Source organism: Petromyzon marinus, chromosome 25 (genome assembly GCF_048934315.1).
Source record: "Petromyzon marinus isolate PM22_M1 ecotype Great Lakes invasive population chromosome 25, UKy_Petmar_22M1.pri1.0, whole genome shotgun sequence".
Lineage (NCBI taxonomy): Eukaryota > Metazoa > Chordata > Hyperoartia > Petromyzontiformes > Petromyzontidae > Petromyzon > Petromyzon marinus.
In genome coordinates this window covers 9,751,858-9,764,278 of record NC_133691.1, presented here as the reverse complement: position 1 = coordinate 9,764,278, position 12,421 = coordinate 9,751,858, and positions in this window count along the sequence as shown.

Sequence of the window (12,421 nt, the reverse complement as noted above, 5' to 3'; positions counted from 1 at the left end):
GTCACGTGAAGTGTCGGGGGCTTGCTGACAGGAGGACACTGGACAGATCCAGCAAGTGCCATGGGTTGGCTCACTGAGATGACTGGCAGATGCACCAGCTGTACCCCCTACTATGCCAACTTGCTGTATTTTAGTCGCCCGGTGCTCTGCTCGTGAGCATCGCTTCTCTGCCCTTCGTTGTTGCTGGAGGGCGACTGCCTCCAACTGCCAGTAGCATCCTTAACGATGCTCCTCCATAGAGGCCAATCTTGACACCGCTGGTACCAGTCGTCGGCAAGTCCACTCAGCTCCGGCAAGTCCATTCAGCTGTACATCCTCCCATACCGCATCAGTCCATGTCTTCTCCAGCCCATGTCGTGGCCTTTTTCCCCCCACGATGCCACCCAACAGAAGCTGCTTAGGCATGTGGTGGCTGGGCATACGGGCTACATGACCCAGCCAACGCAGCCTTGCCTGCCGGAGGAGCTCACTGATGGGAATGTGTCCAGATCTTTCAAGGATTTGTGAGCACCGTACACAATCCAGCCCGGTTAAACCCAGGATGGATTGGAGGCATGCCACCCTGAATGTTTCTAACCGGCGCAGATGTTCCATTAGAGGGGTCCACGGTTCACAAGCATAGAGAAAGGGGGGCATGACTGTGGCCGAAAAGATCCGAAGCTTCGTGTGGAGCGACAGGACAGGTAGCTTCCACACAACATTGCGCAGCCGATGAAAAGATAATGCCGCCCGACAGATTCGGAGCAAGACCTCTGCTGTCAAACCGGAGCTGGTCATAAGCACACTGCCCAGGTATGGGAAACTCTCCACTCTCTCCACAATTGCTCCATCACCAATGGGGAGTTGAGGGGGTGGAGTGTTTCGTGGCACAAAATACAGAGGCAGGTGCTTAGTTTTGATGTACCAGATTTAAATTCCTCTGTTACAGCCATGGAAAGCTTCTCGAACTACGTGGTCAAACATACTCTTTGGTTCTTTCGGTAACGTCACGTAGGTATAAATAAAATAAAACAAATCAACGTTTTGATCGCAACACAAGCGACCCTCATCAGGTGGGACATTCACAGCAAGAAAATGCTGAAGTCGGCGAGAGAGCTGCCGTAGCAAGAGGTTATATAGGTAAGAAAGGGGGGAGGAGGTAAGGGGGGAGAGCGAGAGAAAAGGGGGGGGGGAGGTGTGGGCTGAGGGGGGGGGCGCATGAGCGCTAGGGGAAGAGGACATGTGGCTGGGGGGGGGGGGGACATGGGCAGGGCTAGCAGTGGGAAGCCAGAGAAGAACAGATAAAAATGTGCTAGTAAACCGGCAGCTAATGATGGAAACAACAACAAGTTAAGGCATTACCTGGTTGATATCATCCTTCCAATGATTGTTCAATTTGTATCCATCTTCTCGGTTGAAATTTTGTCTATGTTTATATATCTGGATGTCTTCATGAGTATGAAGGTGGCAGCCCCGGGACGATTCGGTCAGTTGTCTACAACCTCCGGGCCGTCACGACTCACTCCCTGCCTGCCGTCCTGCCTCTTCAATCCGCTCACAGCATTCGTGTGATGCCAGCGAGTGCTGCTGCGAAACAATGATTGGGCAAGTCTTCTCTCGTCCTTCTCCCTCTGACTCTCTCAGCATCCGTGGGATGCCACGAGTCCAGTTTCAAGGTACGTGGTAGGACGTTTGAGTAGCTAGGTTCATAGTTACGCTAGGCCAGGGGTGGGCACATTTTTTGACTCGCGGGCCACAATGGGTTCTAAAATTTGACAGAGGGGCCGAGCCAGGAACAGATGGATGGAGTGTTTGTGTGAACTAATATAAGTGACATGTAAAAATCATTACATGAAAGGATTTGGCCTTTAACAGGTAGCAAAGCATGTATTTGCAAGGCAATTTAACAAATTACATGAACAATACAAAAACATGTTGTAACTCCCGGTCAAAGTGCGCCATCTAATAGGGAAATGAGGGCATTACAGGAGAAACGTAAAATTAAATTTAATAATAGTATTTGGACAAGTTCGGCGGGCCGGATTAAAAAGCCCAACGGGCCATATACGGCCTGGGGGCCATACTTTGCCCATGTCTGCGCTAGGCTCTCCTCGCGAAATATTCCTCCTCCGGGTAATGCGTATTGGCGCCATTAATAAACTCTAGTACAGAATATCGGTGTAGTGTGTTTTCTGTGTGTGTGGGCAGAACCTCAGCGTAGTGTCCGATCTGTGTGGGGCGCGTCTGCGTGGAGAGACGGTGTGCCCGGCATGAGCGCAAGCGCAGGGCTGCAGCGTGGGGGTGGTGTGAGTGATTTGAGCGTGCGCGTGAGGCGCGTGTACTGCAGCACACACGGCCGCCGTCATTTGCACGTGCTTGCTCTCACGTGCGTGTTTACACAGCGCGCTTTACGCAGCGCGTTTACACAGTAGAAATAGCGTTAACGGTGAGGCTGCCCCATAGTCCTATCCCCACCGTTCCTTTTCCGCTAGCATTAGTGTCTGTTTGCACAGTGTATTAAGGTTTATCCGGGGGTGGGGGGGGGGTGTATATTCATACCGCCGCCGTTTCTGTTGATAAACTTGGCGGTGGTAAGCGCTCGCGTGCAGCGTGTTTACACAGCGCGCTTTACGCAGCAAGTTTGCACCGCGTGTTTGCATTACGCTGCCGGGTCCTCAGGGGAACATAACGCTGGCCGTTGGGGAAGCACGCACCTATAGATATTCATACAGCCGCCGTTTCTCTTCAGTTTACATTAGCATTACGGGCACATGGATTAGGGCTTAACCACCCGGAGGGGCGCGTGCATATTCATACCGCCGCCGTTCCTTTTGGTCAGCGCCAGCTTTGTGAGGGAAAAACGCGCCTGCAGGGGCGCACGCATGCACGCCTCCGCGTTCGTTTGTGTGGTGGTGGTGTGATTTAAGCGTGTGGGAGATAACCCCAGACGGTGGTGAGCCAGTTCAGATATGTCCCTCAGAGAGGGCACTGGCGCGGGGGGGCCGATCACAGGATCGGCGGGAGCCCGGCGAGAGGCGGCCGAAGAGGAGGAGGGGGGAGTGGAGGGGGTGGACGTAGCGCCCCCCCATGACTCACGGGGAGCGGGGAGGTGGACATCGGCCCCCACAAATTCCACTCCCCCAAGACCTCACAAAAATGCTCTGCAGACCTGCGCACACGCACACACAAAGACTCACTCCCAGCGCAAGGAATACTCATTACATCTCGCAGAGGATCGCTCCTCTGGACAAAATAGTTCCGCATATCAGTTTGCAATTGCGATCTCGTGTTTTAAATCGATGTACAGTGAGGGAAAAAAGTATTTGATTCCCTGCTGATTTTGTACGTTTGCCCACTGACAAAGAAATGACCAGTCTATAATTGTAATGGTAGATTTATACTCTTTGGTTCTATTCGGTAAAGTCACGTAGGTAAAAAAATACGTGACTTTACCGAATAGAACCAAAGAGTATGGATCCTTGCAGTCACGAAAGCTTTAAATCTAGAAATGGTAGGTTTATTTGAACAGTGAGAGACAGAATAACAACAATAAAATCCAGAAAAACGCATTTAAAATAATGTTATAAATTGATTTGCATTTTAATGAGAGAAATAAGTATTTGACCCCTCTGCAAAACATTACTTAGTACTTGGTGGCAATACCCTTGTTGGCAATCACAGAGGTCAGACGTTTCTTGAAGTTGGCCACCAGGTTTGCACACATCTCAGGAGGGATTTTGTCCCACTCCTCTTTGCAGATCTTCTCCAAGTCATTAAGGTTTCGAGGCTGACGTTTGGCAGCTCGAACCTTCAGCTCCCTCCACAGATTTTCTATTGGATTAAGGTATGGAGACTGGCTAGGCCACTCCAGCACCTTAATCTGCTTCTTCTTGAGCCACTCCTTTGTTGCCTTGGCCGTGTGTTATTGGTCATTGTCATGCTGGAATACCCATCCACGACCCATTTTCAATGCCCTGGCTGAGGGAAGGAGGTTCTCACCTAAGATTTGATGGTACATGGCCCCGTCCATCGTCCCTTTGATGCGGTGAAGTTGTCCTGTCCCCTTAGCAGAAAAACACCCCCAAATCATAATGTTTCCACCTCCATGTTTGACGGTGGAGATGGTGTTCTTGGGGTCATAGGCAGCATTCCTCCTCCAAACACGGCGAGTTGAGTTGATGCCAAAGAGCTCCATTTTGACCTCATCTGACCACAACACTTTCACCCAGTTGTCCTCTGAATCATTCAGATGTTCATTGGCAAACTTCAGACGGGCATGTATATGTGCTTTCTTGAGCAGGGGGACCTTGCGGGCGCTGCAAGATTTCAGTCCTTCACGGCGTAGTGTGTTACCAATTGTTTTCTTTGTGACTATGGTCCCAGCTGCCTTGAGATCATTGACAAGATCCTCCCGTGTCGTTCTGGGCTGATTCCTCACCGTTTTCATGATCATTGCAACTCCACGAGGTGAGATCTTACATGGATCCCCAGGCCGAGGGAGATTGACAGTTCTTTTGTGTTTCTTCCATTTGCGAATAATCGCACCAACTGTTGTCACCTTCTCACCAAGCTGTTTGGCAATGGTCTTGTAGCCCATTCCAGCCTTGTGTAGGTCTATAATTTTGTCCCTGACATTCTTGGAAAGCTCTTTGGTATTGGCCATGGTGGAGAGTTTGGAATCTGATTGATTGATTGCTTCTGTGGACAGGTGTCTTGTATACAGGCAACAAGCTGAGATTAGGAGCACTCCCTTTAAGAGTGTGCTCCTAATCTCAGCTCGTTACCTGTATAAACGACACCTGGGACCCAGAAATCTTTCTGATTGAGAGGGGGTCAAATACTTATTTCCCTCATTAAAATGAAAATCAATTTATAACATTTTTGACATGCGTTTTTATGTATTTTTCTCTCACTGTTCAAATAAACCTACCATTAAAATTTTAGACTGATCTTTTCTTTTTCAGTTTTGTTGCCAGAAAAAAGGGGAAAACCCCTATTATTACATTTTGGTACTGGCAAAGGAGGTCTAATGATGTAGATGCTCACCCCGAGCCCTCATTACTTTGATAGTGCATTGTCTTTTAGCTGTACGCCTTCTGGCGTCATCTGGACGAGCACCAATTGGGTCGAGGCTCAAAAGAAAGACGTCCCTTGGTGTGGACCAATCAATTTAAACGACAATGCATATATTATCATAGTATGGTTTATGTTTACATTTTGACTGCAGGTATTGTGGTTAATGCAGACATGAATCCTCGTAAAAAGGTTTCAGTTTTGTTGCCAGAAAAAAGGGGAAAACCCCTATTATTACATTTTGGTACTGGCAAAGGAGGTCTAATTATGTTAAATTGTCTTCATAGCAAATGTATGAGTATGTTTTGCCTTTAGGACAATACAGTACGGTATGTAATTTTTCAATAGGTTGTGTTAGCAAGGCCACCCAATTGACGGCCTCTAAAATAGTTAAAATGCTGTCTGCACATAACATCTGTGAACCAAATTTTGATTTAAACTTTCGTGACTGCAGTAATTCATATTCTTAGCTCTTTCGGTGAAGTCACGTTGAAGGGAAATAATAAAATATATATAAAACAATAAAAATTCTCACGACGTTACGACCATAACACAAACGGTCGTCATCAGGTGTGTCGGTTTGCATTTATTTATTTTTAAACGGTGTGTTTATTTACTTATTAAAAACGTCAGCACCACGCCCAGCGATTTGGCAGTTTATTTAGAAGGACTAGTCCATCCATGTTCTGAAAAGAGGAGGGGGGAGACGAAAAATTAATGTATGCTGTCTGAAAGCCACTGTAAGCGTGAACAATCAATTAAGGCCCGAAATGGTTAATCAAATCTTTCCAATGATTGCTAAGCCAGAATCCATCTTCTCGGTTGAAATTGTCTCTGTGCTTGTATATGTGGATAGCCTCATGAAAGAATCTCTCATGGTAGCCAGATGGCTTACAAATAACCTCTGTCTTGGAAAAGTCAATGTCATGTGAGCCTACTGAATTATAACAATGATCTGCCACGGCCGAGGTGTTGGTCCTACCGTGTTTAAGTTCTGCTTTGTGTTCACGAATGCGGTTCGAGACATAGCGTTTGGTTTCTCCAATGTAACTACTACCACAGAGGCAACTTAGTTTGTAGACACCAGGGTACTGTATGTCCGGAATCACATATTTTACAGACGGAACCAGATCACGGATTTTATGTAATGTGTTGAAACGGACCTGGATCTTGTGTTTATTCAAGATTTTGGAAATCTTTTTTGTGATCCCCGCAATGTAGGGTAAAGTGATGGTTTTGAAAGGCTCCTCAAGAGGGTCCTTTTTCATGGTTTGAGTGATAGCTTTGCGGATTGTATAGTCGGAGTAAGCATTAGCCTTAAGAGCTTGGTGTAAGTGCTTGAGTTCACTGCCTATGTGTTCCTGGTCGGATATGCATTGGGCTCTATGGTACAGAGTCTTGATGAGAAAATTCTTCTGTGATGGGTGGTGGTGGGAATCCGGTTTCAGATAAGCATCCGTATGGGTAGTTTTCCTGTAGGCAGAGTGGCTCATTGAACCATCAGGTCTCTTTTTTATTAGGACATCCAAAAAAGGTAGCTTGCCATCTTTTTCGACTTCCATGGTAAATCTGATGGCTGGGTGTATGGAATTGATGTGGTCGAAGAATTGGTCTAGAGCAGGCCGGCCATTAGGCCAGATGACAAAAGAGTCATCCACGTACCTCTTCCATAAGGTTGGGCGCAGAGTGGCAGTCTGGATGGCGTCAGTCTCAAATTTCTCCATGAAAATGTTAGCTATAACCGGAGATAGGGGGGAGCCCATTGGGGTGCCCTCAGTTGGTTTGTAGAAAGTTCCATTCCAAGTGAAGTATGTATTGGTTAAACAACGTCTCACCAGGGGGGGTACCTCAGTGTTTAGTCCTTGATGAACCAAGTCTTCAATGATTGCGATGGTGTCAGGTACAGGAACCTTGGTGAATAAGGAAACTACATCAAAACTGACAAGCAGGTCGTCTGGGGACAGGGAAATACCCTTGATTGTCGATACCAGGTAAGTAGAATTTTGTACCGCAGAGGTGGTTTTTCGAGTGAAAGGACGCAGGATTTCAGACAAAAAACGAGCCAGTTTGTAGGTGGGGGAGTTGATAGTAGAGACGATGGGGTGTATCTACTTTATGTATTTTTGGTAAGCCGTATAATCTTGGTGGCCTGGCAGCAGAAGGTTTCAACGAAAACTGTTTAGATTGATCAATTAATACGGTTGAATGAGAAATTATTTTGTTGGTTTGTGTAATGAGGCTGTTGGTGGGATCTCTTTTTATTTTTGTATAACTACCATCGTCGAGTAATTATTTAATTTTGTTGGTGTATTCTATTTTATCCATGAGGACAGTAGCATTGCCCTTATCAGCTGAGAGGACTACAATGTCATCCCTCTTTTTTAATTTATATAATTCAAAACGCTCATCTTTGCTGAGGTTGCTAGCTGGCATCTTAGCGTTTCAGACAGCATACATTAATTTTTCGTCTCCCCCCTCCTCTTTTCAGAACATGGATGGACTAGTCCTTCTAAATAAACTGCCAAATCCCTGCGCGTGGCGCTGACGTTTTTTAATGAATAAATAAATACACCGTTTAAAAATAAATAAATTAATGCAAACCGACACACCTGATGACGACCGTTTGTGTTATGGTCGTAACGTCGTGATAATTTTAATAGTTTTATATATATTTTATTATTTTATTGTTTACCTTCAACGTGACTTTACCAAAACAGCTAAGAATATGAATTACTGCAGTCACGAAAGCTTTAAATCAAAATTTAACCGCCTCCACGGGGAGGGTTTCCACATAACTTTAAGATCCTTCAACAAACTCCGGGATAAGAAGGCTCAGCTGATCGAGTCTCTCACCTTTCTGAAGAGATGCCGCGACTCTGGGGTAATACCAATCGCTTTTACACTGACCTCTGCTGCTGTAACTTCTTCTAATGTGAAGCGAATTCTTTTCAAAACTAGCTTAGGTCTTATCTCAGAAAAAATCAGACTTATATGCACCGAACTAGATCAGTTAGACAAGACACTCTACAAATCACACTTATCATTGATGGCAACAATGTCCACATCGGATTGGGAACATGTAGACAATATGACTGCCTCTTCAGCTGCTACTATGTCGACCAAATGTAAGGACAACCTGATTTCCAAATTTAACCTCCTCTTCAACAAAAGACCGGACCCACACACCAAAAAGTTAGACGTTCACAAAGTCGTAATTAATCGCAGTAACAGTTCTATTTCCGATTGTCTGAAATCCGTGTTAGCTAAAGGTCTAAACTTTGCAGTCACACCTAAACACATACCAGTTAATGATATAATTGCCCAAGTAGACGTTGCTCTCAGGGGCCTGGGTCACATCGCTGCAGACGTAGCAAGATCTGAAATCGCTGCAACCCTCAAAAACACTAAGATGCCAGCTAGCAACCTCAGCAAAGATGAGCGTTTTGAATTATATAAATTAAAAAAGAGGGATGACATTGTAGTCCTCTCAGCTGACAAGGCCAATGCTACTGTCATCATGGATAAAATAGAATACAACAACAAAATTAAAGAATTACTCGATGATGGTAGTTATACAAAAATAAAAAGAGATCCCACCAACAGCCTCATCACACAAACCAACAAAATAATTTCTCATTCAACCGCATTAATTGATCAATCTAAACAGTTTTCGTTGAAACCTTCTGCTGCCAGGCCACCAAGATTATACGGCTTACCAAAAATACATAAAGTAGATACACCCCATCGTCTCTACTATCAACTCCCCCACCTACAAACGGGCTCGTTTTTTGTCTGAAATCCTGCGTACTTTCACTGGAAAAACCACCTCTGCGGTACAAAATTCTACTCACCTGGTATCGACAATCAAAGCTATTTCCCTGTCCCCAGACGACCTGCTTGTCAGTTTTGATGTAGTTTCCTTATTCACCAAGGTTCCTGTACCTGACACCATCGCAACCATTGAAGACTTGGTTCATCAAGGACTAAACACTGAGGTACCCCCCCTGGTGAGACACTGTTTAACCAATACATACTTCACTTGGAATGGAACTTTCTACAAACAAACTGAGGGCACCCCAATGGGCTCCCCCCTATCTCCGGTTATAGCTAACATTTTCATGGAGAAATTTGAGACTGACGCCATCCAGACTGCCACTCTGCGCCCAACCTTATGGAAGAGGTACGTGGATGACACTTTTGTCATCTGGCCACATGGCCGGCCTGCTCTAGACCAATTCTTCGACCACATCAATTCCATACACCCAGCCATCAGATTTACCATGGAAGTCGAAAAAGATGGCAAGCTACCTTTTTTGGATGTCCTAATAAAAAAGAGACCTGATGGTTCAATGAGCCACTCTGTCTACAGGAAAGCTACCCATACGGATGCTTATCTGAAACCGGATTCCCACCACCATCCATCACAGAAGAATTCTCTCATCAAGACTCTGTACCATAGAGCCCAATGCATATCCGACCAGGAACACATAGGCAGTGAACTCAAGCACGTACACCAAGCTCTTAAGGCTAATGCTTACTCCGATTATACAATCCGCAAAGCTATCACTCAAACCATGAAGAAGGACCCTCTTGAGGAGCCTTTCAAAACCATCACTTTACCCTACATTGCGGGGATCACAAAAAAGATCTCCAAAATCTTGAATAAACACTAGATCCTGGTCCGTTTCAACACATTACATATAATCCGTGATCTGGTTCCGTCTGTAAAAGATGTCATTCCGGACAAACAGTACCCTGGTGTCTACAAACTAAGTTGCCTCTGTGGTAGTAGTTACATTGGAGAAACCAAACGCCATGTCTCGGACCGCATTCATGAACACAAAGCAGACCTTAAACACGGTAGGACCAACACCTCGGCCGTGGCAGATCACTGTTATAATTCAGTAGGCTCACATGACATTCACTTCTCCAAGACAGAGGTTCTTTGTAAGCCATCTGGCTACCATGAGAGATTCGTTAATGAGGCTATCCACATATACAAGCACAGAGACAATTTCAACCGAGAAGATGGATTCTGGCTTAGCAATCATTGGAAAGATGTGATTAACCATTTCGGGTCTTAATTGATTGTTCACGCTTACAGTGGCTTATAGACAGCATACATTAATTTTTCGTCTCCCCCCTCCTCTTTTCAGAACATGGATGGACTAGTCCTTCTAAATAAACTGTCAAATCGCTGCGCGTGGCGCTGACGTTTTTTATAAAGAAATAAACCGTTAAAAATAAATAAATTAATGCAAACCGACACACCTGATGACGACCGTTTGTGTTATGGTCGAAACGTCGTGAGAATTTGTATTGTTTTATATATTTTATTATTTTATTGTTTCCCTTCAACGTGACTTCACCGAAAGAGCTAAGAATATCTGTGAACCAGATTGTGAGGAAATTACAGTGAGGGAAAAAAGTATTTGATCCCCTGCTGATTTTGTACGTTTGCCCACTGACAAAGAAATGGTCCGTCTATAATTATAATGGTAGGTTTATTTGAAAAGTGAGAGACAGAATAACAACAAGAAAATCCAGAAAAATGCATGTCAAAAATGTTATAAATTGATTTGCATTTTATTGAGGGAAATAAGTATTTAACCCCCTCTCAATCAGAAAGATTTCTGGCTCCCAGGTGTCTTTTAAACAGGTAACGAGCTGAGATTAGGAGCACACTCTTAAAGGGAGTGGTAATCTCAGCTTGTTACCTGTATAAAAGACACCTGTCCACAGAAGCAATCAATCAGATTCCAAACTCTCCACCATGGCCAAGACCAAAACGATCTCCAAGGATGTCAGGGACAAGATTGTAGACCTACACAAGGCTGGAATGGGCTACAAGACCATTGTTAAGCAGCTTGGTGAGAAGATGACAACAGTTGGTGCGATTATTCGCAAATGGAAGAAACACAAAAGAACTGTCAATCTCCCTTGGCCTGGGGCTCCATGCAAGATACTCACCTCGTGGAGTTGCAATGATCATGAGAACGGTGAGGAATCAGCCCAGAACTACACGGGAGGATCTTGTCAATGATCTCAAGGCAGCTGGGACCATAGTCACCAAGAAAACAATTGGTAACACACTACGCCGTGAAGGACTGAAATCCTGCAGCGCCCGCAAGGTCTCCCTGCTCAAGAAAGCACATATACATGCCCGTCTGAAGTTTGCCAATGAACATCTGAATGATTCAGAGGACAACTGGGTGAAAGTGTTGTGGTCAGATGAGACCAAAATTGAGCTCTTTGGCATCAACTCAACTCGCCGTGTTTGGAGGAGGAGGAATGCTGCCTATGACCCCAAGAACACCATCCCCACCGTCAAACATGGAGGTGGAAACATTATGCTTCGGGGGTGTTTTTCTGCTAAGGGGACAGGACAACTTCACTGCATCAAAGGGACGATGGACGGGGCCATGTACCGTCAACTCTTGAGTGAGAACCTCCTTCCCTCAGCCAGGGCATTGAAAATGGCAACAAAGGAGTGGCTCAAGAAGAAGCACATTAAGGTCCTGGAGTGGCCTAGCTAGTCTCCAGACCTTAATCCCATAGAAAATCTGTGGAGGGAGCTGAAGGTTCGAGTTGCCAAACGTCAGCCTCGAAACCTTAATGACTTGGAGAAGATCTGCAAAGAGGAGTGGGATAAAATCCCTCCTGAGATGTGTGCAAACCTGGTGGCCAACTACAATAAACATCTGACCTCTGTGATTGCCAACAAGGGTTTTGCCACCAAGTACTAAGTCATGTTTTGCAGAGAGGTCAAATACTTATTTCCCTCATTAAAATGCAAATCAATTTATAACATTTTTGACATGCGTTTTTCTGGATTTTTGTTGTTGTTATTCTGTCTCTCACTGTTCAAATAAACCTACCATTAAAAGTATAGACTGATCATTTCTTTGTCAGTGGGCAAACGTACAAAATCAGCAGGGGATCAAATACTTTTTTCCCTCACTGTACATTGTATTAGTGCCACACTAAGTTTACCGTCTCCACCCTGGAACGATTCTGAACATTCTCGTCGCGCACAAACCACAGCAAGCTTTTGTGAACAAACCCCCTTCACAAAAACCCACATTACACAACCCAAATATTTGCATATTTCAGGGTGTATTTCCTGAGCACCCAGAGAAACCCCATTTATACAAGGTATGCTTCAAATATCTGGTCATACAGGTTCCTAAATGCAATACTGTATATTAACTGACATCTGATCACCTTGCAGTTCAGCAGCTTTCAAATATTAATACAGATACAAGGTCCAATTACTCTTGCCTCGAGCGATGGAATGCAGAAGTGCAGCACTACTCGGCTCTGCGAAACACGGCAACAAATTGTTGCTATTACTATAATAGCCCAGAAA